Source organism: Schistocerca americana, chromosome 3 (assembly GCF_021461395.2).
Source record: "Schistocerca americana isolate TAMUIC-IGC-003095 chromosome 3, iqSchAmer2.1, whole genome shotgun sequence".
NCBI classification, from domain to species: domain Eukaryota; kingdom Metazoa; phylum Arthropoda; class Insecta; order Orthoptera; family Acrididae; genus Schistocerca; species Schistocerca americana.
Window position 1 is genome coordinate 230,529,080 of NC_060121.1, and position 25,630 is coordinate 230,554,709.

Sequence of the window (25,630 nt, forward strand, 5' to 3'; positions counted from 1 at the left end):
ATATCTCTGTGTGTAAAAAATAAATAAATAAATAAATAAATAAAAATAAAAAATTGGGTTTTAGCTGTATAAGCAGTGGTTACCCCCTGCGATAGATAGTTTCTGAATGTGATGTTACAACTAAACCATTCCTTTCTTTCATTTAACACAATCTGTACTATGATGAACCATTGCCTCTGATTCTGTATCTTTTGAATTCACAGAGCTGTAAGGACACAGCCTAACATAACAATCATGATACTCTGTCTCAATTTTGTTAGCCCCTGTGATAGTAGCATGCCAAGCAGCCAGCAAGTTACACTTCTGAGTACAATTTTGACTGAGTGTGAAAGGTATGGTTTATATTGATTTGTAAGATAGTTTTTACAATAGGGAGTGTACATTGTGCCATAAAAATCAACAATAACTATTAAATGACATCACATTTGCCTTTCTTTAATTTTCTAAGGACCCTGGAACACGTGAAACAGTATAATCAGGACAGTTTATTTATGAATCTCTTATAACTTACCAATCTTTACAGAAGAATACTATTTTCTTTTAAGAATTAAGAATAGTAAGTACCAAAAGATCTCTCCTTTTGCAGAAAGATGTCATATATCTACTAAATGATGTGAAGTTTTCTTCACTACACTTCCAGCCACATCTATGAATGTGAAACATAGGAAACACCTATGCACAGTAGTTAATGTACCAAATAAAATGCCATCCCTGTAGTGGAAGGGAGAGTCACACAGACATGATGATAAAATTTCAAACGTAATAAAACTGTTTTCCAATCCAGAAGAAACCAATTCTGCAATTGTTGCTATAATCTAAGCCACAGACCACAAGAATCTTCAAAACATTCGTTTTTATAGCAAAAGTAATTAAGTTTGCAAAAATACTTGTATTTGAAAGTTGAATGAAGTGTAAGAAAGGGCAGATCATTAGACTCTATACACAAGTTTAAGCAGCAAGTAAAGTGCCTATCATAATAAGAACAGACAACAACACAATTATAAGCTTTTAATGTATGAACTATGTGTTTATATATTCTTTCCTTCAGTGGAGAAAGCTGTAATTCTGCGCCTATTCAAAAGTATTTCTTCATGAATAAGCTGTACCTTACATTATTTAATCAGTAAGATTTGGCTTCTTTTACATTTTTCACATTAATTCATGTCTCTTGGTAATTTACTAATGCATTGAATGCAAAATATAATAATTATTTCATTAATTATGTATAAAAATAATTAAAAACAAGCATTATCCTTATGATATATGTGACTGTGAGCTTTCACACCACTTGGAGCACTGTGTTGCTCCAGCTGTCAAACAGTAACAACTTTTGTGGCAGAGAGTGCCACAACTGTATGTGTTAGACTTTGTTGGAGAGTGGTTCAGCACTCAGATTTATTTGTGAGGCCATAGAAGATTTTTATGTTGTTTTGTAACTTGTAAAAGATAAAACAATTTACTCTTCAAGTTCATTGATGGCACCTATTTTGTTCATGCCTTTTTGAAAGTCGAACCAATTTCTAGCAGTAACATGAAATTTTTGAATAAAATTGTGAATCTGAGTTGCAGCATTTTCTTCAAATATTTTTAACAGCATTGTGGGAAGAGAAATAGAGTGATAGGTTCACAGAAAGATGTGAGACTCTTCCTTAGATAATGAGGAGTGGAGGCTATGAAGAGGCAGAGGGGTGAGGAGGAGACAGAGAGTGGGGGAGGAGGATATGGACAGGGAGAGTGTGGAGAAGGATGGGATTGACAGAAGGGGTGGGGATAAAGGGACAGACAGAAAGAGGGGGGAAGAAGGGGAGGGCCAGACACTGGGGGAAGGAGGAAGTGGACAGAGAGAGGAGCCATGAGGGGATCAACAGAGAGAGAGGGGAGATGAGACGGACAGAGTGTGGGACGCAAAGCAAACGGATGGAAAGAGGCGTGAGGAGGTTACGGACAGAGAGAGGGAAGGGGTAAATGGAGATGGTGCATGCAGCAAAAAATAGGTGTCCAAGCAGCATTGAACACTAGAAATTTATTTATATAAGAAAGCTACAAGAAAACATGAACAACAGAATACTGATTCTCTATGAAAGAACACAACAGATCATTGTGATCTAATAAGAATAATTGTCACTCATTGAGCACAGTTCTACAAAGGTGCAAGAGAAAGCACACTGTCTGTCACCATAGGTTACTTTGCATGGTTAGAATTGGTCAATCTCACAATTGGTGGTGCACTGTCATTGCCTTGGTGGATTCATTATTTACTCAGAATCAGATTCAGCATCAGACACAGCATTAGACTGCTGGAGAGCTGCAGGCAGCACTCCTATAAAGGCTGTCCGGTATATGGACACCAGGAAGTGGCTGGTGTCACATGGCTTCGCAGATGTGAAACAGTACCAGCTGTGTCTGGTGATTGCAGCGCCCTTCTTACTGTAGCAGATGTAGCAGTGAAGTCGAGCAGAGTCAGCTGCAGGCGTCTGGCTGCGTGGTGAGTGTGCCAGGTCATCAGGCACCAGCTGTATACAGCATTCCTCGTCTCTTTGGAGGGAGATGTCAAAGCCATCTTGATATGTGGACAGTGGCTGTGGCAGAGACAACAACTGGGAAAACATCAGTCTTCTTTCCCATGGAGGCAGTTGGCTGGGAGAAGCAGACAGGAGGAAAGGGCCACTGGTGAAGAGAAGATCTGACCCTGACCCTGGACAGCGGAGAAGATGGTTGGGGGGCTGTGATCAGGGCTGAACTGTGCGGAATGTCAGTGAGAAGTGGCCATGTGGTGCCCTGAAAAGTTGCCTGTCAGGAAAAAAAAAACTGATGCCTGAGAGAAAGCAGATGTTTCAGAGTAGCTGTATGGAGCTGAGGATGAGGGAGGAACACGGGCTTCAGGCAGGAGAGAGGATGGTGAGTAGACCATATGTATGCATGGATGGCATATGCAGGCCAGTGGCCAGCATGCAATGTGTAGTGCTTCAGCAACAGGTGCAGTCTGAGCAGGCAGGTGCGGAGGGGAGTGCCAGGGCCAGCAGTGAGTGCGCTGGTGGGTCTGGAGTAGGCAATAGCAGCTACTCAGCACAGGGCTGCACAGTGTATGGGGGCAGCTAGATGAAGGTTGCCCAGGAGGAGGCCTGGAATTCATAAGTCAGGCAGGGACAGCACTGACAAGGGAAACTCCCTATCACACAACCCTCAGACTTATTGGTAAGAGGGCCCAGAGGACAGGCTGAACCTAGATCAGGCATGAAAATAAGGAGGAGGTCTACTCATCTGTGAAAAAGAAAAGAAAAATAGAAACAGCGAATGGTCCAAGCACAAGACGTGCAACATGGAGCACTGAGGAAAGCCATGGCATCATGATTATGAGGCCAAGAACCACATTCAGAGCTCCCTCGTGCTATTTTTTTTTTCTTTTCTTTTCTTTTCTTTCTTTCTTTTTTTCACTGTTCGCTGCTTTCAAATTCATGTCTGTGTGATGGTGCAACATCCACGTGAAACAGTGAGGTGTAAGAAAGGGACCTAAAATGAAAGTTGATTCTGCTTAACTCCTCTATTAGCAGCCAAAAGGCTTTAGGATAGGAACTGCAAATGCTTGATGACAAGCTGACCAAATCCTCCACATGAAAACACATCTGTTGTGTCATATATGGCATTAGCAACAGTACATGTGTCATATGATAGGAATCTTTTATTGACACACATTTTGTACATTGTCTGGTGAGTGAGTGAGTGAGATATACCTCCTTGCCGGATCTTAGTGTCTGAATGAATGTGAATATAATCACTCAAAAGGAAATTATGAAAACATAATAGTTACATAAGCTGCAACAAATAAATACAACAGTTTCACATTCACACAGTTTTCCCTGTGCTGTGTCAAAACATAAGTTTTTAACATTTTTGAAGTTGTGTTCCATTTTGAAAGATTTGACTGTTGAATTCCTTTGTTGTAATGTAGTTCACACCCATTCATTTGTTGTTTTCATTTCTGTGGTATCTCGCCTGCTCTCTCTATTCATCACATTTACTTGTGATGGAAATGTATTCTTACCACATGACTCTTATTCTATGACCTATGTAGAATATGACAATTGCCAAGACTACAGAAAAAGAACAAACATTTCAATGACTGGTCGGGCAGTTCGTAATTTTGTGAAAAAAATAAATAAAAATAAATGTTACGAGGAAGTTCTGATAATGGCTTGTCCACTCTGCAGCCCAACACGGTGACCACTTAACCATGATACCGTGGCTATTCAACTTTGTTCGATGTTGGACGTGTTAAGCTTGGACTGTTCACTGGTTCTATTTTGCTATTTTTTACAGCTCAGTACACCGTCTTCCTGTTTTCATGCTTGATCTGTGTTCAGTTGTGAGAAGGGCACCCAGATCACCGAAGATGGCAGGTCAAGGAATGGCTAGGCATGGTGAAGAAACTTCCATAAGGGATGGACAGAAGGCACAGGGAAGTCAGTGAGACTGCCAGAGAGAGTCACGGTGAAGGATGGGTGGGGCGGTGACCAAGAGGAAGCGGTGCCAGACAGGGTCCATTCGAAGGCAGGAGACAGGGTCCAGGAGGAGACAGGACCAGAGCTGCAGAAACAGAAGGAAGATGAGCCATGGTAGCTGCAGAAGGAGCCAGGAAGAACATGGAATGGATGGACATTTAGGGCACTGAAGGCCAATAGTGGGTCGGACGGAGAGGGCCATCGACCACGCCAGCTGCAGTGTTGGCAGTAGTAGAAGCCACCGAGAGGGTGGCAGGTATGCTGCAAGTATGAGAACCAGCAGAGCTGCATTGGGTGGAGATGCCACATTGGTTGTGTGTCATGAGGAGGCACTGCAGCTGGGCCAGGTGCCATAGCTAGCATAGGAGCTGCAAGGGGAGGCACCATGCGAGGTGTAGAAGCCATATCAGAAGGCGCCAGAGTGGTCCTAGGAGTCGCATCAGGATGCACTGGAGTGGGTGGAGGCGCCACCGCATCGGGAGGTACCATGCCACATCAGGAAGCAGCAGAGTGGTCATAGGACCCATGCTGGGAGGTATCAGAGTGGTTGTAGGAGCTGTCTCAGTAGGCACCAGAGTGGACAGAGGCACCACCTCAGGAGGCATGGGAGAGGTCGTAGAAGCGGCACAGGAGCCACATCGGGATGCGCCACTTCAGGAAGTGCCTGAAGAGCCATGGTGGACGAGTCTGAGATAACAGTGCAGGATGTGAGTCTATGAGAAACTGAGTGGGCAGGGGCCATAGGTCAGTGTCGGGGGCTGGGGTGGAGGTAGCGAGCAGAGAAGCATCGGAATGAGCACAGTTGTGGAGTAGGCGGTCCAGTGCAACCAGGAAGGTGTGCCAAGAATCCAAGGCTGCATCAAAGTTGGAAGGAAGCAGGTGTAGTGGTGTGTCAACCTGTGCTGGGAACATGTCAGTACAGGAAAGGTGCCATCAGAGGAGCTCTGAGGTATGCAGGAAGTGACAACCATGAAGCAGAAGCTGTGTTGTCTCAGCTGTAACACCGGAGGATGCCACCACTGGAAGCACTGAAGCAAATGAGCAATTTCCCTGTTCAGATGGAGCTACTGCTTACTCCACAACTAGACAAGAAGCAGAAGTGTAAGTTCTGGTGCAAAAGCCATGGGAAAAGGGCAAGCAAAAAGAGACAAGAAGAGCGTCAGTTGAATGTGAGTGCAAATGCACTAATGCAGAGAGAGAGCTACCTGGATGAGCACAGATACTGGAACAAAATTCTGAAGACACAAGAAGCATGAAAAGTTTATCCTCATCGTCAACTGAAGTATCCCTTTGTGAGATGGTGTACACATAAAAGAAGTAGGTGCCTAGGTGGCACTGAACAATAAAAATTAATATCTATAAGAAACCAACAAGAAAACATGAACAACAGAATACTGATTCTCTATGAGACAACACAAGAGATCATCATGATCTAATAAGAATGTCACTTATTGAGTACAGTCCTACAAAAGTGGGAGAGAAAGCACACAGTCTGCCACCATAGGTTTCTCTACAGGCTCAGACTTGGTTGTGGTCACAATCAGTAGTGCGCTGGCATTGCCTTGGTCCAGTAACACTGCGTCTTGGACTCTTCATTTACTTGGAATCAGACTCAACATTAGACTACTGGAGAGATGCAGGTGGTGGTCCTATAAAGGGTGCCCAGCATATGAATACCAGGGAAGTGGCTGGCATCACATGGCTTCATGGATATGAAATCATGTCAACTGTGTCCAGTGCTTGTGGCACTTCATAAAATAAAGGAAAGGCAACCATTCACCACCTTTAGATGAATGATGCGTGGCACTTAGACACACACAACAGGAAACACTATTTATACTAGTTTATGAGCTCTTGCTCTTCATCTTTTAGAAATGCACACATTCATACACACGACCACACAGACAGCCAAACAGGTCCATAGCCATGGTGAGACTGACTGTAGATTATTGATTGCAGTTGTGTGGGCAGATGGTGGAGGGGAGAGGGTAGGGAAAGACACATGAGGCAGGGAGGGGATAGTGGATTATTGTGGAGCAGGTCCTTTGGCAGGTGACTCAGTGGTCATACAACAAGACGAAAGGAGTTCAGAGGGTAGAGCATATAAGAAGTAGAGAAGGTGGGGAGAGGGAGGGAGCAGAGGGGAGGAAGATGGAGATGAGGGGGGAGACAGGGATTATTATAGAAATAGCATTAAGGAAATCATTGTCACAGAGTGAAAGGATTTTGTGACAGCATTATGGTTTGAGTGTAGATATCATTATGAAGGACCAGACTGGTGAGGATGAGGGGCTGATGGAACTGAAAAAGGTGAAGGTGCTTGCAGTAGGATGATTGACAGCCCTAGATGCCAATTTTAATGTAAGCCCATTCGGTGGGATGCCATGCGCAGTCAAGATTTCAGAAAGAGGAAGTGTGATTTGAGTTTGGCTAGTAAAAAAGGAGAGTTTGTGGAATTGGTGGAAGTAGAATGGACAGGGATTCATGATCAGATGGATAGGAGACAAAAGGAGTGACTGAAAAAATACACATAGTTAAAAAGATTGAAAATAGGAAGGTGAAAATTAGTGTTCGAGGTATTATATTGGAAATAAATAGTAGGTGTTACATAAAGAGTTATTTGGGAAGCTATAAGGAAGGTCATATAATATTTCAAAGTAGGAAGTAAGAGGCACATTTATAAATAGATATGTTTGATCACAAATTGACATGCAACACAGTAAATAAACACATTTGATGTTCTGCATCTACATCTACATTTATACTCCACAAGCCACCCAACGGTGTGTGGCGGAGGGCACTTTATGTGCCACTGTCATTACCTCCCTTTCCTGTTCCAGTCACGTATGGTTCGCGGGAAGAACAACTGTCTGAAAGCCTCCGTGCGCACTCTAATCTCTCTAATTTTACATTCGTGATCTCCTCGGGAGGTATAAGTAGGGGGAAGCAATATATTCGATACCTCATCCAGAAACGCACCCTCTTGAAACCTGGCGAGCAAGCTACACCACGATGCAGAGCACCTCTCTTGCAGAGTCTGCCACTTGAGTTTGCTAAACATCTCCGTAACGCTATCATGGTTACCAAATAACCCTGTGACGAAACGAGCCGCTCTTCTTTGGATCTTCTCTATCTCCTCCGTCAACCCGATCTGGTACGGATCCCACACTGATGAGCAATACTCAAGTATAGGTCGAACGAGTGTTTTGTAAGCCACCTCCTTTGTTGATGGACTACATTTTCTAAGGACTCTCCCAATGAATCTCAACCTGGTACCCCCTTTACCAACAATTAATTTTATATGATCGTTCCACTTCAAATCGTTCCGCACGCATACTCCCAGATATTTTACAGAAGTAACTGCTACCAGTGTTTGTTCCGCTATCATATAATCATACACTAAAGGATCCTTCTTTCTATGTATTCGCAATATATTACATTTGTCTATGTTAAGGGTCAGTTGCCACTCCCTGCACCAAGTGCCTATCCACTGCAGATCTTTCTGCATTTCGCTACAATTTTCTAATGCTGCAACTTCTCTGTATACTACAGCATCATCCGCGAAAAGCCGCATGGGACTTCCGACACTATCTACTAGGTCATTTATATATATTGTGAAAAGCAATGGTCCCATAACACTCCTCTGTGGCATGCCAGAGGTTACTTTAACATCTGTAGACGTCTATCCATTGATAACAACATGCTGTGTTCTGTTTGCTAAAAACTCTTCAATCCAGCCACACAGCTGGTCTGATATTCCGTAGGCTCTTACTTTGTTTATCAGGCGACAGTGCGGAACTGTATTGAACGCCTTCTGGAAGTCAAGAAAAATAGCATCTACCTGGGAGCCTGTATCTAATATTTTCTGGGTCTCATGAACAAATAAAACGAGTTGGGTCTCACACGATCGCTGTTTCCGGAATCCATGTTGATTCCTACATAGTAGATTCTGGGTTTCCAAAAATGACATGATACTCGAGCAAAAAACATGTTTTAAAATTCTACAACAGATTGACGTCAGAGATATAGGTCTATAGTTTTGTGCATCTGCTCGACGACCCTTCTTGAAGACTGGGACTACCTGTGCTCTTTTCCAATGATTTGGAACCTTCCATTCCTCTAGAGACTTGCGGTACATGGCTGTTAGAAGGGGGGCAAGTTCTTTCGCGTACTCTGTGTAGAATCGAATTGGTATCCCGTCAGGTCCAGTGGACTTTCCTCTGTTGAGTGATTCCAGTTGTTTTTCTATTCCTTGGACACTTATTTCGATGTCAGCCATTTTTTCATTTGTGCGAGGATTTAGAGAAGGAACTGCAGTGCGGTCTTCTTCTATGAAACAGCTTTGGAAAAAGGTGTTTAGTATTTCAGCTTTACGCGTGTCATCCTCTGTTTCAATGCCATCATCATCCCGGAGTGTCTGGATATGCTGTTTCGAACCACGTACTGATTTAACGTAAGACCAGAACTTCCTAGGATTTTCTGTCAAGTCGGTATGTAGAATTTTACTTTCGAATTCACTGAACGCTTCACGCATAGCCCTCCTTACGCTAACTTTGACATCGTTTAGCTTCTGTTTGTCTGAGAGGTTTTGGCTGCGTTTAAACTTAGAGTGAAGCTCTCTTTGCTTTCGCAGTAGTTTCCTAACTTTGCTGTTGTACCACGGTGGGTTTTTCCCGTCCCTCACAGTTTTACTCGGCACGTACCTGTCTAAAACGCATTTTACGATTGCCTTGAACTTTTTCCATAAACACTCAACATTGTCAGTGTCGGAACATAAATTTTCGTTTTGATCTGTTAGGTAGTCTGAAATCTGCCTTCTATTACTCTTGCTAAACAGATAAACCTTCCTCCCTTTTTTTTTTATATTCCTACTAACTTACATATTCAGGGAAGGTGCAACAGCCTTATGATCACTGATTCTCTGTTCTGTACATACAGAGTCAAAAAGTTCGGGTCTGTTTGTTATCAGTAGGTCCAAGATGTTATCTCCATGAGTCGGTTCTCTGTTTAATTGCTCGAGGTAATTTTCGGATAGTGCACTCAGTATAATGTCACTCGATGCTCTGTCCCTACCACCCGTCCTAAACATCTGAGTGTCCCAGTCTATATCTGGTAAATTGAAATCTCCACCTAAGACTATAACATGCTGAGAAAATTTATGTGAAATGTATTCCAAATTTTCTCTCAGTTGTTCTGCCACTAATGCTGCTGAGTCGGGAGGTCGGTAAAAGGAGCCAATTATTAACCTAGCTGGGTTGTTGAGTGTAACCTCCACCCATAATAATTCACAGGAACTATCCACTTCTATTTCACTACAGGATAAACTACTACTAACTGCGATGAACACTCCACCACCGGTTGCATGCAATCTATCCTTTCTAAACACCGTCTGCACCTTTGTAAAAATTTCGGCAGAATTTATCTCTGGCTTCAACCAGCTTTCTGTACCTATAACAATTTCGGCTTCGGTGCTTTCTATCAGCACTTGAAGTTCCGGTACTTTACCAACACAGCTTCGACAGTTTACAATTACAATACCGATTGCTGCTAGGTCCCCGCATGTCCTGACTTTGCCCTGCACCCATTGAGGCTGTTGCCCTTTCTGTACTTGCCCAAGGCCATCTAACCTAAGAAACCGCCCAGCCCAAGCCACACAACCCCTGCTACCCATGTAGCTGCTTGTTGCGTGTAGTGGACCCTTGACCTATCCAGCGGAACCCGAAACCCCACCACCCTATGGCGCAAGTTGAGGAATCTGCAGCCCACACGGTCGCAGAACCGTCTCAGCCACTGATTCAGACCCTCCACTCGGCTCTGTACCAAAGGTCCGCAGTCAGTCCTGTCGACGATGCTGCAGATGGTGAGCTCTGCTTTCATCCCGCTAGTGAGACTGGCAGTCTTCACCAAATCAGATAGCCGCTGGATGCCAGAGAGGATTTCCTCGGATCCATAGCGACACACATCATTGGTGCCGACATGAGCGACCACCTGCAGATGGGTGCACCCTGTACCCTTCATGGCATCCGGAAGGACCCTTTCCACATCTGGAATGACTCCCCCCGGTATGCACACGGAGTGCACATTGGTTTTCTTCCCCTCTCTTGCTGCCATATCCCTAAGGGACCCCATTACGCGCCTGACGTTGGAGCTCCCAACTACCAGTAAGCCCACCCTCTGCGACCGCCCGGATCTTGCAGACTGAGGGGCAACCTCTGGAACAGGACAAGCAGCCATGTCAGGCCGAAGATCAGTATCAGCCTGAGACAGAGCCTGAAACCGGTTCGTCAGACAAACTGGAGAGGCCTTCCGTTCACCCCTCCGGAATGTCTTTCGCCCCCTGCCACACCTTGAGACGACCTCCCACTCTACCACAGGTGAGGGATCAGCGTCAATGCGGGCAGTATCCCGGGCAACTACAGTCGTAGTCCAATCGGGGGATGCGTGGGACGAGCTGGCCGTCCCCGACAAACCCCCATCTGGAACCCCACAGTGATGCCCATTGGCAACAGCCTCAAGCTGTGTGACCGAAGCCAACACTGCCTGAAGCTGGGAGCGAAGGGATGCCAACTCAGCCTGTATCCCAACACAGCAGTTACAGTCCCTATCCATGCTAAAAACTGTTGTGCAAAGAACGTCTGAACTAATCTCCAGAGAGCGCAAACAAATCGACACAAAATTTAAACGGTTATTAAAATACAAGATTGTCTAGTAAATGCAGTAATGCTGCTACTTGCGCACTGCTGACACACTGCTCGGCGGCGGAAGGAGACTACGTGATTTTACACTATTCAGGTACTAAAACGCGATGCTACAACTCTCAAATACTATAATACGCCCGAAATTTATGAATTAAACAATGCAAGTACCAAAAACACGCAAAGAAATTAAGAATTAAACTATGTAACAAATGAGTGAGCTAGGAGTATACGACTTGCTGCTGCAGCTGTTTATCCAACGATGGCACGGAGCACACTGACTGTGACCAACCGACACTGGCCGTTCGAAACAAAAACAGAAGACAAACGACTACGCGAATTTACACTATTCAGGTACTAAAACGCGATGCTGCAACTCTCAAATACTATAATACGCCAGAAATTTATGAATTAGACAATGCAAGTACCAAAAACATGCAAAGAAATTAAGAATTAAACTATGTAACAAATGAGTGAGCTAGGAGTATACGACTTGCTGCTGCAGCTGCTTATCCAACGACGGCAGGGAGCACACTGCAACACAGTTGGTTAACAGTCAGGTTTGGCAGCACAAGTCAAGAGTGGGGAATGTGTTAAAAACAGCACTGGAATTAAATGTTCGAAAAGGGGCTACCACTGTGAGAGACTGAAAATATACTACAGCACTTATGAGCATGGTGGGTTATTACAACTGTGGGCATTAAAACTGAGCAACAGAGGGTGGCCAGTGTGTACTTTGGCTGCAGGTACTGTAGAGGAGAAGAAATTGTGGACACATTAAGGAATAAAGAATTGGCAGATGAGTTGTAGATAAGAAAGAATGACAGTAACAAAGACAAAAGGGAATAGGATAGGAGAGAACTGAATCAGCAATGTATAACAACGAATTCCTGAATGGCATCATAAATAAAATAAAGGTAAGGCAACTGCTCACCTACAGCTGACTGATGTGTGGTACATAGATAGATGCAATAGAAAACAGTATTTATACTAGCTTTGGAGCTCTTGCTCTTTCTCTAGCAGAAGTACACACATTAATGCACAGAACCACACAGACACCCAAATGCACATGCCCTTGGCCTCTGTGAGACCCATGTCCACCTTCCTCTCCTTTCCTCCCCTCCCTCTCCATCTCTTATATGCTCTACCCTCTGAACTCCTTTGGCCTTGTTGTACAGACATTGAGTCATCTGTCAAAAGACCTGCCTCACACTATCCCACTATCCCCTCCTTGCATCATGCATCCTTCCCTACCCCCTCCCCACCTCCATCTGGCCAGGGAACACCTACTGATAACTGACCGTTGGTCTTGCCATGGGCATGTGCATTTGGATGTCTGTGTGCATGAATGTGTATACTTCTACTAGGAAAGATCAAGAGCTTGAAAGCTAACATAATTATAGTTTACTGTTGTGTGTGTCTATGTGTCACATATGTCAGATATAGGTTAGTGGTTACCTTTCCTTTATTTTACATATTATTCCACCCAGGAATTTCTGTTGTTGTTACAAGCTTATAGTTTGATGTAGTCCCATTTAAGGTCACTTTGTCCAACAATTGTCCAGTGATTAGATTCCATCTTTGAAGTACAGTTCTGGAAAATCTGCAAATTGTTCATCTTTGCCTGCTGTGACCTCTTCATTGGACAAAACAAATTCTAACATCAAATTTTATTATATGTGGAAATAGGCAAAAGCTTAGAGGGTACCAATGATTTGTACTTCAGAACCCTCAGTTTTTCCATTGCCAGTACACCTTTTACATATAGGTACAATAGCCTGTTGAAATATGATTTTTTTAAATTTGTGGTTCATGTCTCTTCTCATGGGTTTTTTCATCCATTTTGTCCAAAAAAACTTACATAGAATTTATCAGGTTTTTTTCCGCTTTCCAAGCAATATATATGATGAATCCATATTATACCAGAGGAAAAACTGGATATAACCTTTGTGACAGATGAAACTGAGTTATTTACTTTAAACATTTACTAGCGTTCCTGGTCAAAATAAATTTTGGTGTGTGTTCATACCTCAAGCAGCCAAATCACTTATCCTCTGAGCCTGTTGTAACCAAAACACACAAAATTTTACTTACTCCAAACTTGTTAATAAGAGTTTCAGCAACTCAAAAACAAATTATAGTCATCGTCCTGTAAGTGACATATCCACCAGATCTTTCCCTGGTCCAAGAAACAATGCCTTTGCTCATGGTATTGTTACAGTCATATATCACATAGCTTTCCTGGCAGTTCTGAGAGACCATTGGATTTTGAATCAAATACCTTATCATAAACACATAAAAGGAAGGCCTTGTCATTATTTTTAGGGTATAGAAATTTAAAATATTTCTATATGACAATACATTTCAACTAATTACTCACCACAAACATTACTGTCAAGTTTCAGGCCTAAATTCAAATTGCCCAATTGTAGTGCACACAAGCTCTAATCATGGGCAAGCTTTAAAAAGGTGGTCTTCTCTTAACATATAAAAATGAAGTATGCAGGTTTGTTATTTCTTCCTTCCTGCAATACTGCTTTTGAACTCACTTAACAAATCATATTGGGGGATTGCAAGGATGAACTATCTTTCTAGGAAGTATGTTCATTGGCCAAAAACAACTGAAAACATTACAAACTTTTTTGTTAATTATGAAGCATGTAGAATGCATCAACCAGTGCCTTCACAACCTTTTTCCTGCTGGAAGAGCCATGTGACTCATTGTAATAGATGCATACTCCCATTTCCCATCTATGGCAAAGTTTCAGCTTATCATCATGACAGTCACCACTATGGCTTTATTTAAAATCTTCTCCTCATAGCCTTGTGACTGACAAGTGGTTCTGCTCGATGGCAGCAGACATCTAGCCAGCCCTCATTCCATCCTGCATCTGCATCCAATGACACTGTGGAGAGATTTGTGCATATTTTTATAATCAAATGCTTAAAGAATTATAAATGTCCACTTCTGAGATAGCTTTAAAAAGTTTTCTAGCAACATACAGAGCAGTGGCCATAGTCCAGCTGACGTGCTCCAGGGCCATATTCTTTAGATCACTGTAGCAATTTTGTCAAACTTCAGCTACAAAACAATACTTAGGGGAAACCATTTAAACTTCTAACAAATAAAATAAAGATGCCGACAGTGCTGTCAACTCTTAGGTGCACAGATGGCACTACTACCAGGGGCTAGAGATGTTCAGCACAGTACCTGTTGCACAAGCTTATCTCTGATGATGAAAAGGTGGATGACCAGCAACATCACAGAGACTTACAAAGACAATGAAGGACATCTACACATATGGCTCTGTTACTGTCCCATTTTCCCAAGAACATCTGAGAAACTAACAGTAGGGTTTCACACTATACATGGTGCAACCAAAAGTATATTGATAAATTTTGAGGCATTGTAGATGGTGTGCTGAGGAAAAAACTGTGAATAAGAAAATATGTAATGCAACAATGCTAAGCATATTGAAAATATAGGGAAAAATGCATGTTACTAGCTATCCCTTGGACAGCAAATATGAATTTGATGGTGACAAAGTGCAAGCAGAAATCTAAGCAGAAGCTTGATGGTATTTGGGTATATCAGGTGGCATATAACAAGTCTACATGTGACTCAACAAGACTGCAGAGTCTACAAACTCAAGTTTTCTGCTGAAGGGTTGACCTATAACTTTGACACTTTTTAGCATCATTGGATACTGATTCAAGATATGGATTCCTACCCTAAAATTGTTGCTTAATACTCCATCTATAACTCCTCAAATTTTGACAGTATATTCTTGTAACAACTTATATACAGCTAAGGCTAACCATATTTCACAATGCTGGAGATCATAATTGGAGAGATATTGAGTGCTTCATTGCTTGAAAATAAATCCTACCAAAGGAAACATATTTTGCTTGGAATGATAAACTAAACGCAAGGGTCACTCTGTACGTTGTGAAGAGGAGCATAAGAAATAGCAGAATGAAGATCATATAGTGTGCTTATTTGGGAACAAAGTTCAGGAATACTCTTGCAGAACTTCTTCTATGCATTTGAAACCATGCTTTCAGATGATTTCTTTCACCTTTTTGGAAGAGAAATATGAATGTAAAATTTCTCAGTTTGACACAGATATGAATACAAATTTCTCAATTGCTTCAACGTACTCCTTTGTTGACTAGAGACTTTTCTTGTTTAGGATGCACCCCACTTATAGGACACTTGTTTGTAAAATAGAATATTTGGAAATAATGGTGTGGAAAACGTAAGGATGAAAGTACATTTCACTTCACTTTTATGTGTCACTACCAAGTAACATAGCTTGGTGAAACATGAATCATACATAGAAAGAACTGCTACAATGTAGTACAAAAGGTAACTGAATGAAATGAACAATGAGGCAAGCAGAACTGGCACTTTTATTTAAAGACAAAAATTACATTAAAGTCACCATCGTTCATGATGCCCCCCTGGATATTACATAAGACAGGACATGGTTCGTAATATGGTATGTGATCACCACTGATGGCAGTGAATGGCCAGCAGTGTGCTACCAAGCTGGCCACAAGGTTGATAAAGAATTCTTGTGGAAGCGTCTTCCATTTCTTCATGAGCACAGGCGTCAGCTGCTGGACGGTCATTGGTGCACATGAATGTGCTACAATGCATCTCCCTAATGTATCCCACACTTGCTCGGTGGTATTTAAGTCTGGGGAACTGGCAGGCCAATTCATTCGCCAAAATTCTCTCATTCCAAGAGTTCCTCCACCTGAATTGTTCGATGTAGCCGTGCTCAGCATTCATTTGCTGGGTACAGGCTTGGCGACCCCGGGGTTCCTGAGCTGGGGACTGGTAAGCGCCGCCAGTCCCCTGTCACCGTGGCTCCCTGTCGCCGCCAGTCCCCTGAACATACTTCAGCGACCACCGTTCAGTGGGGCGGTGGAACGTTGTGTGTCTCAGGGAATGGGGATCTTGGCTTGACCGCCTGGATCGCGAGGATAGAATAAACCTCTATAAACAACCCCTCAATCTCAAGGTGTGCTGCACGCTGATGAGATGCATGGCTGTTGAGGTGGAACAGTCATTAGCGGGCAACCTCTGGGGAACCTGCCACACCTCAGTTGTATAATTCTTACCTAGGCACGCGGGGCTCTGTCTAGGTGGACTTCTAGTTCCCTAGCTGCTCGTGGAACCGAGATGGAACCCTCGAACTTTTCTTCTCCTCCCAGCGGAAAGGGTGGGCCGCTGGTAGGTTCTAACACCCAATCTAACAAGAGGACTCGTGTAGCCAGTCCTCCTGATTCCGTTAGTAGTAACAGAACGCATGCTGCTTCACAGAATGTGTTTCTTATAATTAAAAGAAAAGATGGGAGTTTTCATAAAGTTTCACGATTTTATACACAGAAGGGCTTAGAAGGTATTGCTGGCACATTAAAATATGTAAAGCACTTGCAAAATGGCTCCTTGTTGGTTGAAACATCTAGCTTCCAGCAAGTCCAGAACCTTCAGAAGGCAAAATTTCTTGGGGAGTTTGCGATAGAGACTGAATTTCACAACAGCTTGAACTACAGCAAGGGTGTTGTGACTTGCAGAGATCTCGTTGACATTCCCCAAGACGAACTGAAGGCTGAATGGTCCCGGGAAGGAACTATCGACGTGCAACACATGAAACGGGTGGATGGTGCTCTCATGAAATCTGACTCTTCTATCCTTGCGTTTAGCAGCACCAAATTGCCAGAGCATGTGAAGGTAGGTTTCCTACGTCTCAGTGTACGTCCTTATTACCCCAACCCCATGCGATGTTTTAAATGCCAACACTTTGGACACACTACTCTCGGCTGTAGAGGGGAAGCCACTTGCAGGAATTGTGGTAAAGCCGCCCATGAGGGAGTTGGTTGCTCGTCTCCTCCCAAGTGTGTCAACTGCTCTGGGGATCACCCTGTGTGGAGTAGGGAATGCAGAGTTTTCCTTGAGGAACGGAAGATCCAGGAACTTAAAACCACAAAACGCATCCCGTATGGTGAGACAAAGAAAATTTACAAGTCCATGCAGCCGCCCACGTTCGCTGCTTCCTTTTCTCCCGTTCTGAAACAGCCAGTCTTGAAAACCGATGCCGCTACACAAATGGAGGTTGCTACTGTCAGCACTAGCACCTGCGTTTGTCAATGTACGTGTGCTGCTGCCATTCCTGTGAAGCCTGCTGCTCCCCGCCCCCCCCCCCCCCCCCACCGGCCTTCTGACCAGGCCATGGTAGCTGACATCATGGAAATTCCTGTCCCTTCTCGGGTCCAGTCTTGTGCACTCCCCAGCGCTGCTACACCCCCTACTGCTTCTGAGGTTTTGTCTCCAATGCCACCTCAGGCCGGAAAATCAAAGCCAAAGCCAAAGGTAAAAACTCGCCCACTAAAGGAGACTGAAGTTATACAGTCTGCTGATGTTGATGTCATTCTCTCTGATGTCTCTCTCAACTCCTCTTCAGAGGCAATGGAGGTTGATGTCAGACTGGGGCAATCATCTCGCCCCAAAACTGAGCCTCCACCTGTTGTGGGCTCTCCTCCCCGACAGAAAGTGAGAATGAAGGTACTCCCACCCTGATAGATGGCTCCCATTATACAGTGGAACATGAATAGATTCCGGGCACATGTGGAGGAACTGAACCTCCTAGCACGGCAACGCCCCCTGTGCTTGTGTTTACAGGAAATGCATTTCAAACCATCTGAAGCTCCTGTACTAAGGGGCTATACGTTATATCGCAAAGATGACCTGACTGGAGAAAGGGCCAAAAGCGGAGTCGCCGTGTTTGTCAATAATGACCACCACTCCTCTGCTCTCCCCCTGGATACTGACCTGCAAGCAGTTGCAGTTGAAATTCATTCACGTCGGAGGCTTACCGTTTGCTCCCTTTATTTACCCCCTCTGGATGCAATGACCTTAGACGCTCTCACAGATCTTATCGACCAACTCCCCCACCCATTTCTCCTCCTGGGAGACTTCAATGCCCATCATGTCCTGTGGGGCTCCACTTCTCTTTGCACTTGAGGTCGAATTTTGGAGAGCCTCCTAACGTCTCAAGTGTTGTGCATCCTCAACACAGGTACTCTGACTCATTTCTCTACTGCTACTGGGTCATTCTCAGCCATTGACCTATCTTTCTGCTCTCCAACCCTCACTGACTCTGTTCACTGGGAGGTCATTGACGACCTTCATTCCAGCGATCACTTCCCCATCCGCATTCATCTCCTGGATGGTGTATTGCTGGAGCATAGGCCGCCATCGTGGATGATTGGCAGAGCTAACTGGCCACTGTTCACTCGGTTGGCTGTCTTTGAATGCCACAACAGCCTACAGGAATGGGTGGATCACATCACACTTGTGATCCATCATGCTGCTGACCTGTCGAAACCACAGTCTTCTGGCCCTCTTAAGCGCCGCCTTGTGCCTTGTGCCGTTCAGCCATCCGGGACAGGCGTGCGGCTCTTCGCCGATTTAAATGCTGCCCAACAGCAGTCAATCTTACCGCCTTTCGAATCGCGAGAGCCAGGGCACGCCATGTCATTAAAGAGAGCAAGAAAAGGTCATGGCAGGAGTTCCTGGACTCCATCAACCGTTCCACTTGTTCCACAAAAGTATGGGAAGCCATCCGGAGGATTTCCGGTAAACGCAGCCCTTTACCAACAGCTGCAGTCCTGAACCAGGGATGCCTCCAAACGACACCCAGAGCCAATGCTCAGACACTGGCAGAGAATTTTGCACAAAGTACTGCCACTGCAACCCAGGATCCAGTGTTTCGTCGCTACCGTGCGACTGTCGAAAGAGAGAACTTGGACTTTTGGTCGAACAGTTCTGAGGCCTAAACTCCCCTTTCTCCATGTGGGAACTTGAATCGGCAGTTACTGAGACTTCTGACACTGCACCAGGTTACGACCCCATCCGGTACTCCATGCTTCGACATCTGCCAGCGGTGTCAATGGAAATCCTCCTCGAATGTTTTAATCTCATATGGCAGACAGGAGTGTTCCCCACCTCATGGAGGGAGGCAATCCTCATCCCTTTCTTCAAACCAGGAAAGGACTGCTCATGTCCCAGTAGTTATCGTAGTATTGCCTTGACAAGCTGTGTCGGAAAGACCCTGGAACGGATGGTTAACCGTCATCTGGTCTGGCTGTTAGAGGCCAGACAGCTCCTTAGCCGCTTTCAGTGTGGATTCCACAAATTTTGGTCCACAGTCGACAACGTGACCCTCCTAGAGGCGGCTATTCAGCAGGCTTTCCTCCGTCAGCATCACTGTATCGGTATCTTCTTTGATATCAGTAAGGCGTATGATACTACTTGGAGACACTGTATTGTTGCACAACTGCATCAATGGGGCTTTCATGGCCGCCTCCCTGTTTTCATTCGGTCTTTCCTGTCTCAGCGGTTTTTTCAGACCCACGTTGGTAACACACTGTCTGATCGCTTTGAGCAAGAGAACGGTGTCCCCCAGGGCAGTGTTTTAAGCGTTACCCTCTTTGCCATAGCCATCAACAGTATAACATCTACAGTGAGGAGTCCAGTACAGTGCTCCTTATTTGTGGATGACTTTGTTGTTTTCTGTTCCTCCTCCAGTGTTGCAACTGTGAGCCGTCAGTTGCAGCTAACAGTGCGGTGGTTAGAGGAGTGGGCTGCAAAGACGGGTTTTCGGTTTTCTGCCGATAGGTGTGTTTGTGTTCATTTTAATCATTCTCGTTGTCTTTTTACTTTGCCTGCCTTGCATATGGGGAATACTGTCCTACATTTTAGAGACACAGTGCGGTTACTGGGCCTAATTTTTGACTCAAGGTTGTCATGGCTACCACACCTACGTGACTTGAAAGCCAGAACCCTGAAGGCACTGAACATCCTCAAGTGCCTCAGCCACAGGTCTTGGGGAGTGGACAGGGCACGTCTCCTTCTGTTTTATCGAGCTTTTGTGCGTTCACGGCTGGACTATGGGTGCATAGTATATGGGTCAGCAAGGCCGTCTTATTTGCAGATCTTTGACGCTGTTCACCAAGCTGGGATTCGACTGGCCACGGGTGCTTATCGGACCAGTCCTGTACCCAGCCTCTGTGCTGAGTCTGGCGAACCACCACTTACCATCCGGCAGCAGCTCTTGCTGGTGCGCCAGGCTTGTAAGTTTCTTGCAGCTCCCACCTCGCCTGCTCACCATCTTGTTGCTCATCCACCTCTGGACCGCCTTTTTCCCGCCGTCACCGGGCTACGTTGCCGTTTGGGATCCATGTGCAACGTGTGCTAGAGTCCTTCGGTGTGGAGTCTGTACAACCCCAAATCCAGGGTTTTAACCGCCTGCCACTCTGGTTACTGAAGAGGCCCGGAGTGATTTTAAATTTATTGCAGTACAAGAGAGATTGCACTCCTGCCACCGTTTTTAATGCAGCATTTTCTGCCATTTTATCTGAGCACCACGACTATGTAGCTGTTTTTACGGATGGGTCGAAACAAGGGGATTCCGTTGGTTGCTCAGTTGTTTTTCCGGATCGTGTCCTCAAGGTCCGACTGCCTCAGACTTTTACTGTCTTTGATGCAGAATTGTCTGCGATCTTGCGGGCACTGGAGCAGATGAGACATTCTTCCTCTCCTAAATTTCTTGTCTGTTCTGATTCACTCAGTGCCCTTCACTCATTGCAACATTTGTATGCGGCAGACAAAATAGTCCAGACCATCCAGGATGCCCTCCTCCGACTACAGCGACTGGGGAAGGTTGTAGCTTTCTGCTGGGTTCCGGGGCATGTCGGCATTACTGGGAATGAAAGGGCAGATCTCGCAGCCGAGGAGGTGTGTCTCGATCCACAAGTATCTCAGTGTGCTATCCTCTTGCACGCACTCACCTTGCTGTTGAGCTCACGAGTCATGCGTCGGTGGTAGGATGAGTGGCTGGAAGTGACTGACAATAAGCTCCGTATAGTCAAGCCCACAACGCACGTGTGGTGTACTTCCTTTCAGCCCCATTGACGAGACGAGGTTCTCCTCACTTGGCTTCGAATAGGCCACAGCCCTATGACGCACGGCTTCCTGCTCCAGCGAGAGGACCCTCCAATGTGTGATGCTTGCGGTGTCCAGGTCACTGTGCGCCACGTTTTATTGGATTGCGTTTTATTTTCTGACCAGCGGGCCGCTGCTGACTTGCCAGCAGACCTGCCATCTCTTTTAGGCAACACTCGGACGAATGTAGTTAAAGTTTTAAAGTTCTGTGACATGTCAAATGTTTTTACAAAGATTTTAGGGAGAGGGTTTTAATTTGCTCACTGCGTGACAAGCTCGCCCATATTTTATGTAAGTGGCCAGCCAATGACAATTTCCTGTGGCATTCTTGTTGCTATGTTTTCCCTTTCCTTAGGTTTTACTTTCTTATGTCACATTTTCCTTCTTTTCCTGCTTTCTTTGAGTGTGTGCTTCAGGTTTATTAGGTCTGTCCACATTCGTTCCTTTTAATGTGTGTCAGGGTGCTGATGACCTCGATGTTGAGCACCCATAAGCCCCAACACACCACCACACCACAGTAATGTTGACTGGTGAGTGTACCATGTTCAGAGAATTGGAGGTCAGTACACCCATGCAACATTACGGCTCCCAATACCATAATGCATGGACCACCAAAATGATCATGTTTGATAATGCTGCGTATACCCTTATGTGGCGAGAGGTGGGAACATGTAATGCATCCTAGAAACTTTATCAGACACAATCTTTTTGGTGGTGTGGGTGTTGTGGAATGTGGAGGCATAATGTTGCATAGGATTATTGATCTCCAAATCTTTGGGTGCAGTAAACTCACCATACAATCTTATTATGACACTGTTCTCCTTCTACAGGTGTATCTTCTTAGGTGTGCGTTTGGCTCCGGCTTAATTTTTATGAACAGCAGTGTGTGACTGCATCAAACTAGGAAGGTGGAGGAACTCTTGGAATGAGAGGATATTTGGCAAATCGACTGGCCATCCAGTTTCCCTAACTGGAATCCTATTGAGCACATCCAGGATGTGTTGGGGCAATGTACTGCAGCACGTCCAATGCACCAATGACCATCCAGCTGGTGGAGGAACAGAAAGCCCTACCACAAGCATGCCTTACCAACCTCATGGCCAGCATGGGAGCAAATTTAAGAGTATGCATTGCCATGTCCACTGACCACCCACCCTGTTATGAACCACGTACTGCAACTTGTAGTGCCTAGGGGACTATCATGAGTCACAGTGACTTCAGTGTAATAATTTGAATAAAAGTGTTATTTCTGTTCATCTAATTGCTTATTTCTTTCAGTTACCTTCTAAGCTACACTGTAACAGTTCTTTCTATGTGTGACCCAAGTTTCATCAAGCTATGTTACTTGACTGTGACACATCAGATGAAAGTTACTTTCTTTTTAAGTTTTGCATTCTGGTGTATTATATTTAAGGCCATGCTGTGAAAGTGTTTCAAACACAATTCTCAAATATACTGATGTCCAGTGTTTGTTTTGCTTGTGAGATTCTCACCATTTAGCTAATTTACACATTTTAGATCATCCTGGAGCTCTATGGAACATGATGAATGAATGATTACAGCTGAAGACTTCGAGCCAGATGCAGCCTATATGTCACTGAACTGGAGCCCGACATATATAATGGCAGAATTGGCTTCCAGAGGTCTTGTGAAATTGATGGGATGGTCTCTTGTAGTGAAATTAAATACTAGCACCTAACATCATGATTTTCTTTCTCTGGTCAGTCAAATAGAATATGCTCTCCTACACTCTAGCCATGGACATGCTACTTGTTATATCATATGTGATATTTATATTCCTCCATGCAGCACCATTATCCCATATCTTCACAGATGGAAAATGGTTTGCTTCTCAGATTTCCCTCAAAATATTCCAGTTTCTCATTCACTTCCATGTCACTGTTACCACTGTTTCAATTTATTTATGTTTCCTTTTCATCTTTCTTTTACATCTCATGGCTACTTCCTCTTTTCTTTCCTAGCTGCTGCTTCTCCACTATAGCCTTCCCTTTCTTGCCACTTCATATAATCCATGTATAAATCACTTTCATGTTGCAGATGCTGGAAGGTGACATACACAAGATAATATGGACCCCAGCCTTTGAGAATTTTATGCTCCAAGGAGAAGCAATGGACTACACCTACTGTTTGCATTAGCAGACTATGAGCTTTCTTGTCTTCAATCATCCCAAAACGGATACATGTGTCTTGAGAGTGAAATACTTACATAGGAAATTTGTAATGTAATAATCCTGTAAATACTGGGTTTACAGTATAAAATGCACAAAAATACAACTTTGAAGGGGAAACAATTACTGTGCAAGCATTTTATAATGCAGTTAGTGCATAATTCAATGAAAACTATATGCTGACAGGATTTTTTCTTGATTTATATCTAAAACTAACTTCTGTGTGCTGTCAGCAAAACTAAAGTTATGACTGTCCATGTGTATTACTCTCAGTCGTTTGCTTGTAGCTTGCTTTTCTGATACAAATTGACAGTCAGAGGTGGGCAGAAAAGCAACAAGAGTGAACACAATGAAGGACGTCCACATACAGCAACTTAGCATGGTACATTAATACCAATGCTGTCAATATTATTGCACAGTAAAATTCAAATGTACTTTAGTTTTTTATGCAGTAAACAGGTTAAAATATAAAAAAGTATTGTAGAAAAATATATGTTGTTCTGTTCTTGGAACTGTAGAAACTGGTTAGCAATCAATAAACAACTTAGCAGTTTGGTAGGCAGATAGTAAAAATTTCCTGCTTTCACGTTTTACTCTCAAGTACAGCAAATACTTTTCTGCATTATAAGTGTTCACTGCAAAATATATTTAATCGCACATTACATCAGTGACTAAGACTGCAATTACTTGATAAATATGTATTAGTTTTTCTTTTAGCCAGATACAAAGAATAGAAATTAATTGTAATCAAGTACATACATAATCAACCAGTTCCATTTGAAATTTAACAACACAGCTCTCTGCAGTGTTGCACAATCTGTATCTGAAATAACAATCTGATCACTGAAAACTGCCAAATTCTTGTTTGCAATAAAGCAGAACTAAAGTTTCAATCAACTAGTGACACTAGTCCATAAAAAAGGATATGAAGGAAATAGCTACTGGAAAGCACTGCCCACATAAACAGCAGATACTATATTACAGATTTGTGCAGAGTTCAATCATAATTTGCTGTACACAGAGTTTGAAACCCACTTAGGTGTAGTTTTCATAAGCACACTTATCTACGTAATCCTACAAAAAAGTTCTGAAATTTTGCCTCACCTGGTCTGCATACCAACATATGCATTGCAATTCATGTTGCATGTATGTTTATATACCTCAAACAGATGAATCTCCAAATATTTTTCTTACTGCAACTATCAATTTGACTAGTGTGAATGATAAGGAACTGTAACCAAAAGGAAAAAAAGTACAGTAAAGCAGTGACGGAAGAGAGATTGAGAGAGGTGCTGCAGTCTGAGGCACTGGACTTTTATTTAAGAAGGGTGGGATTCATATTCTTATGGATGGCATATTTAGATTTGCAGAAGTTTCCCTAAATTTGTTACAGCTAATTCTAGAGTAGTTCTTTTGAAAAGCATATGGTCAGTTACCTCCCTACCTGGAAAAATATGATCAATGTTTTGACTAATCTGAAAGATTTTTCTCAGTTTCAGATCATTTTGAGGAATTTCATTATTGTTCGCTTTAGCAAAGAGATGTAAGAGGTTCAATAGATAAAAATAATCAGTCTATATTTATATTACACTTTTTTAATTATTTGTCAGTTGCAGTATTTTATTTTGTATGGATAGGTTCGAAACAGATAAAAGTGGTAAATATTCCACAACACCACCTTTGGGTAGACTGTGAACTGTATTTTCACCAGTGATAACAAAAAGGGGCCAGAATTTTGTGAACGTATGAAACAATGTGATAATTCTTAAAATTTATTCAGTACAAAACTAATCTAAAAATTAAAGAAGAATGTAAAAATATAAAAAAGATGTTTCTCATTTTATGTTAATGATAATTCATCTCTATCTAATTATTCATATAAGTTATATGTGCTCCTGCCCAAGTTACTGTGGCTACTCATAAGATACCAAAATATTAGTTTATGAAATGTAACTTGCAGAATTTGATTTTCTTAGAAATGAGAATAAATACAATTTGAGCTGAAAAATGTTTTGAGTTAGTAATTAGGCTTACCATTAAAATTTTGAAAAACCAGTATTGAATTAAAAGCAAACTCTCAAATTTATCAATTTTGATTTACTTGCTAAAGACTTGTTACATTACAGAATCATAAATATACAACGTAGAAATTTTTTTAACAATAATTAAAACAAAATACGGTCTTACTGGATATATAATTGGTAGTAATTACTATCCACCCTCTGTGCACAC

At 43.3% G+C, this 25,630-nt stretch overlaps 1 protein-coding gene across 1 annotated transcript in view; it reads left to right on the forward strand.

Annotated features, from left to right (window-relative positions):
- LOC124605993 (tyrosine-protein kinase receptor torso-like) overlaps window positions 1-25,392 on the forward strand; it is a 95,243-nt gene extending 69,851 nt beyond the window's left edge. Inside the window, exon 11 of the mRNA XM_047137955.1 lies at window positions 23,268-25,392. The gene's annotated coding sequence lies outside the window, so the exon portion shown is untranslated. The remainder of the gene's footprint in view (window positions 1-23,267) is intronic.
- The last annotated feature ends 238 nt before the right edge of the window (window positions 25,393-25,630 follow it).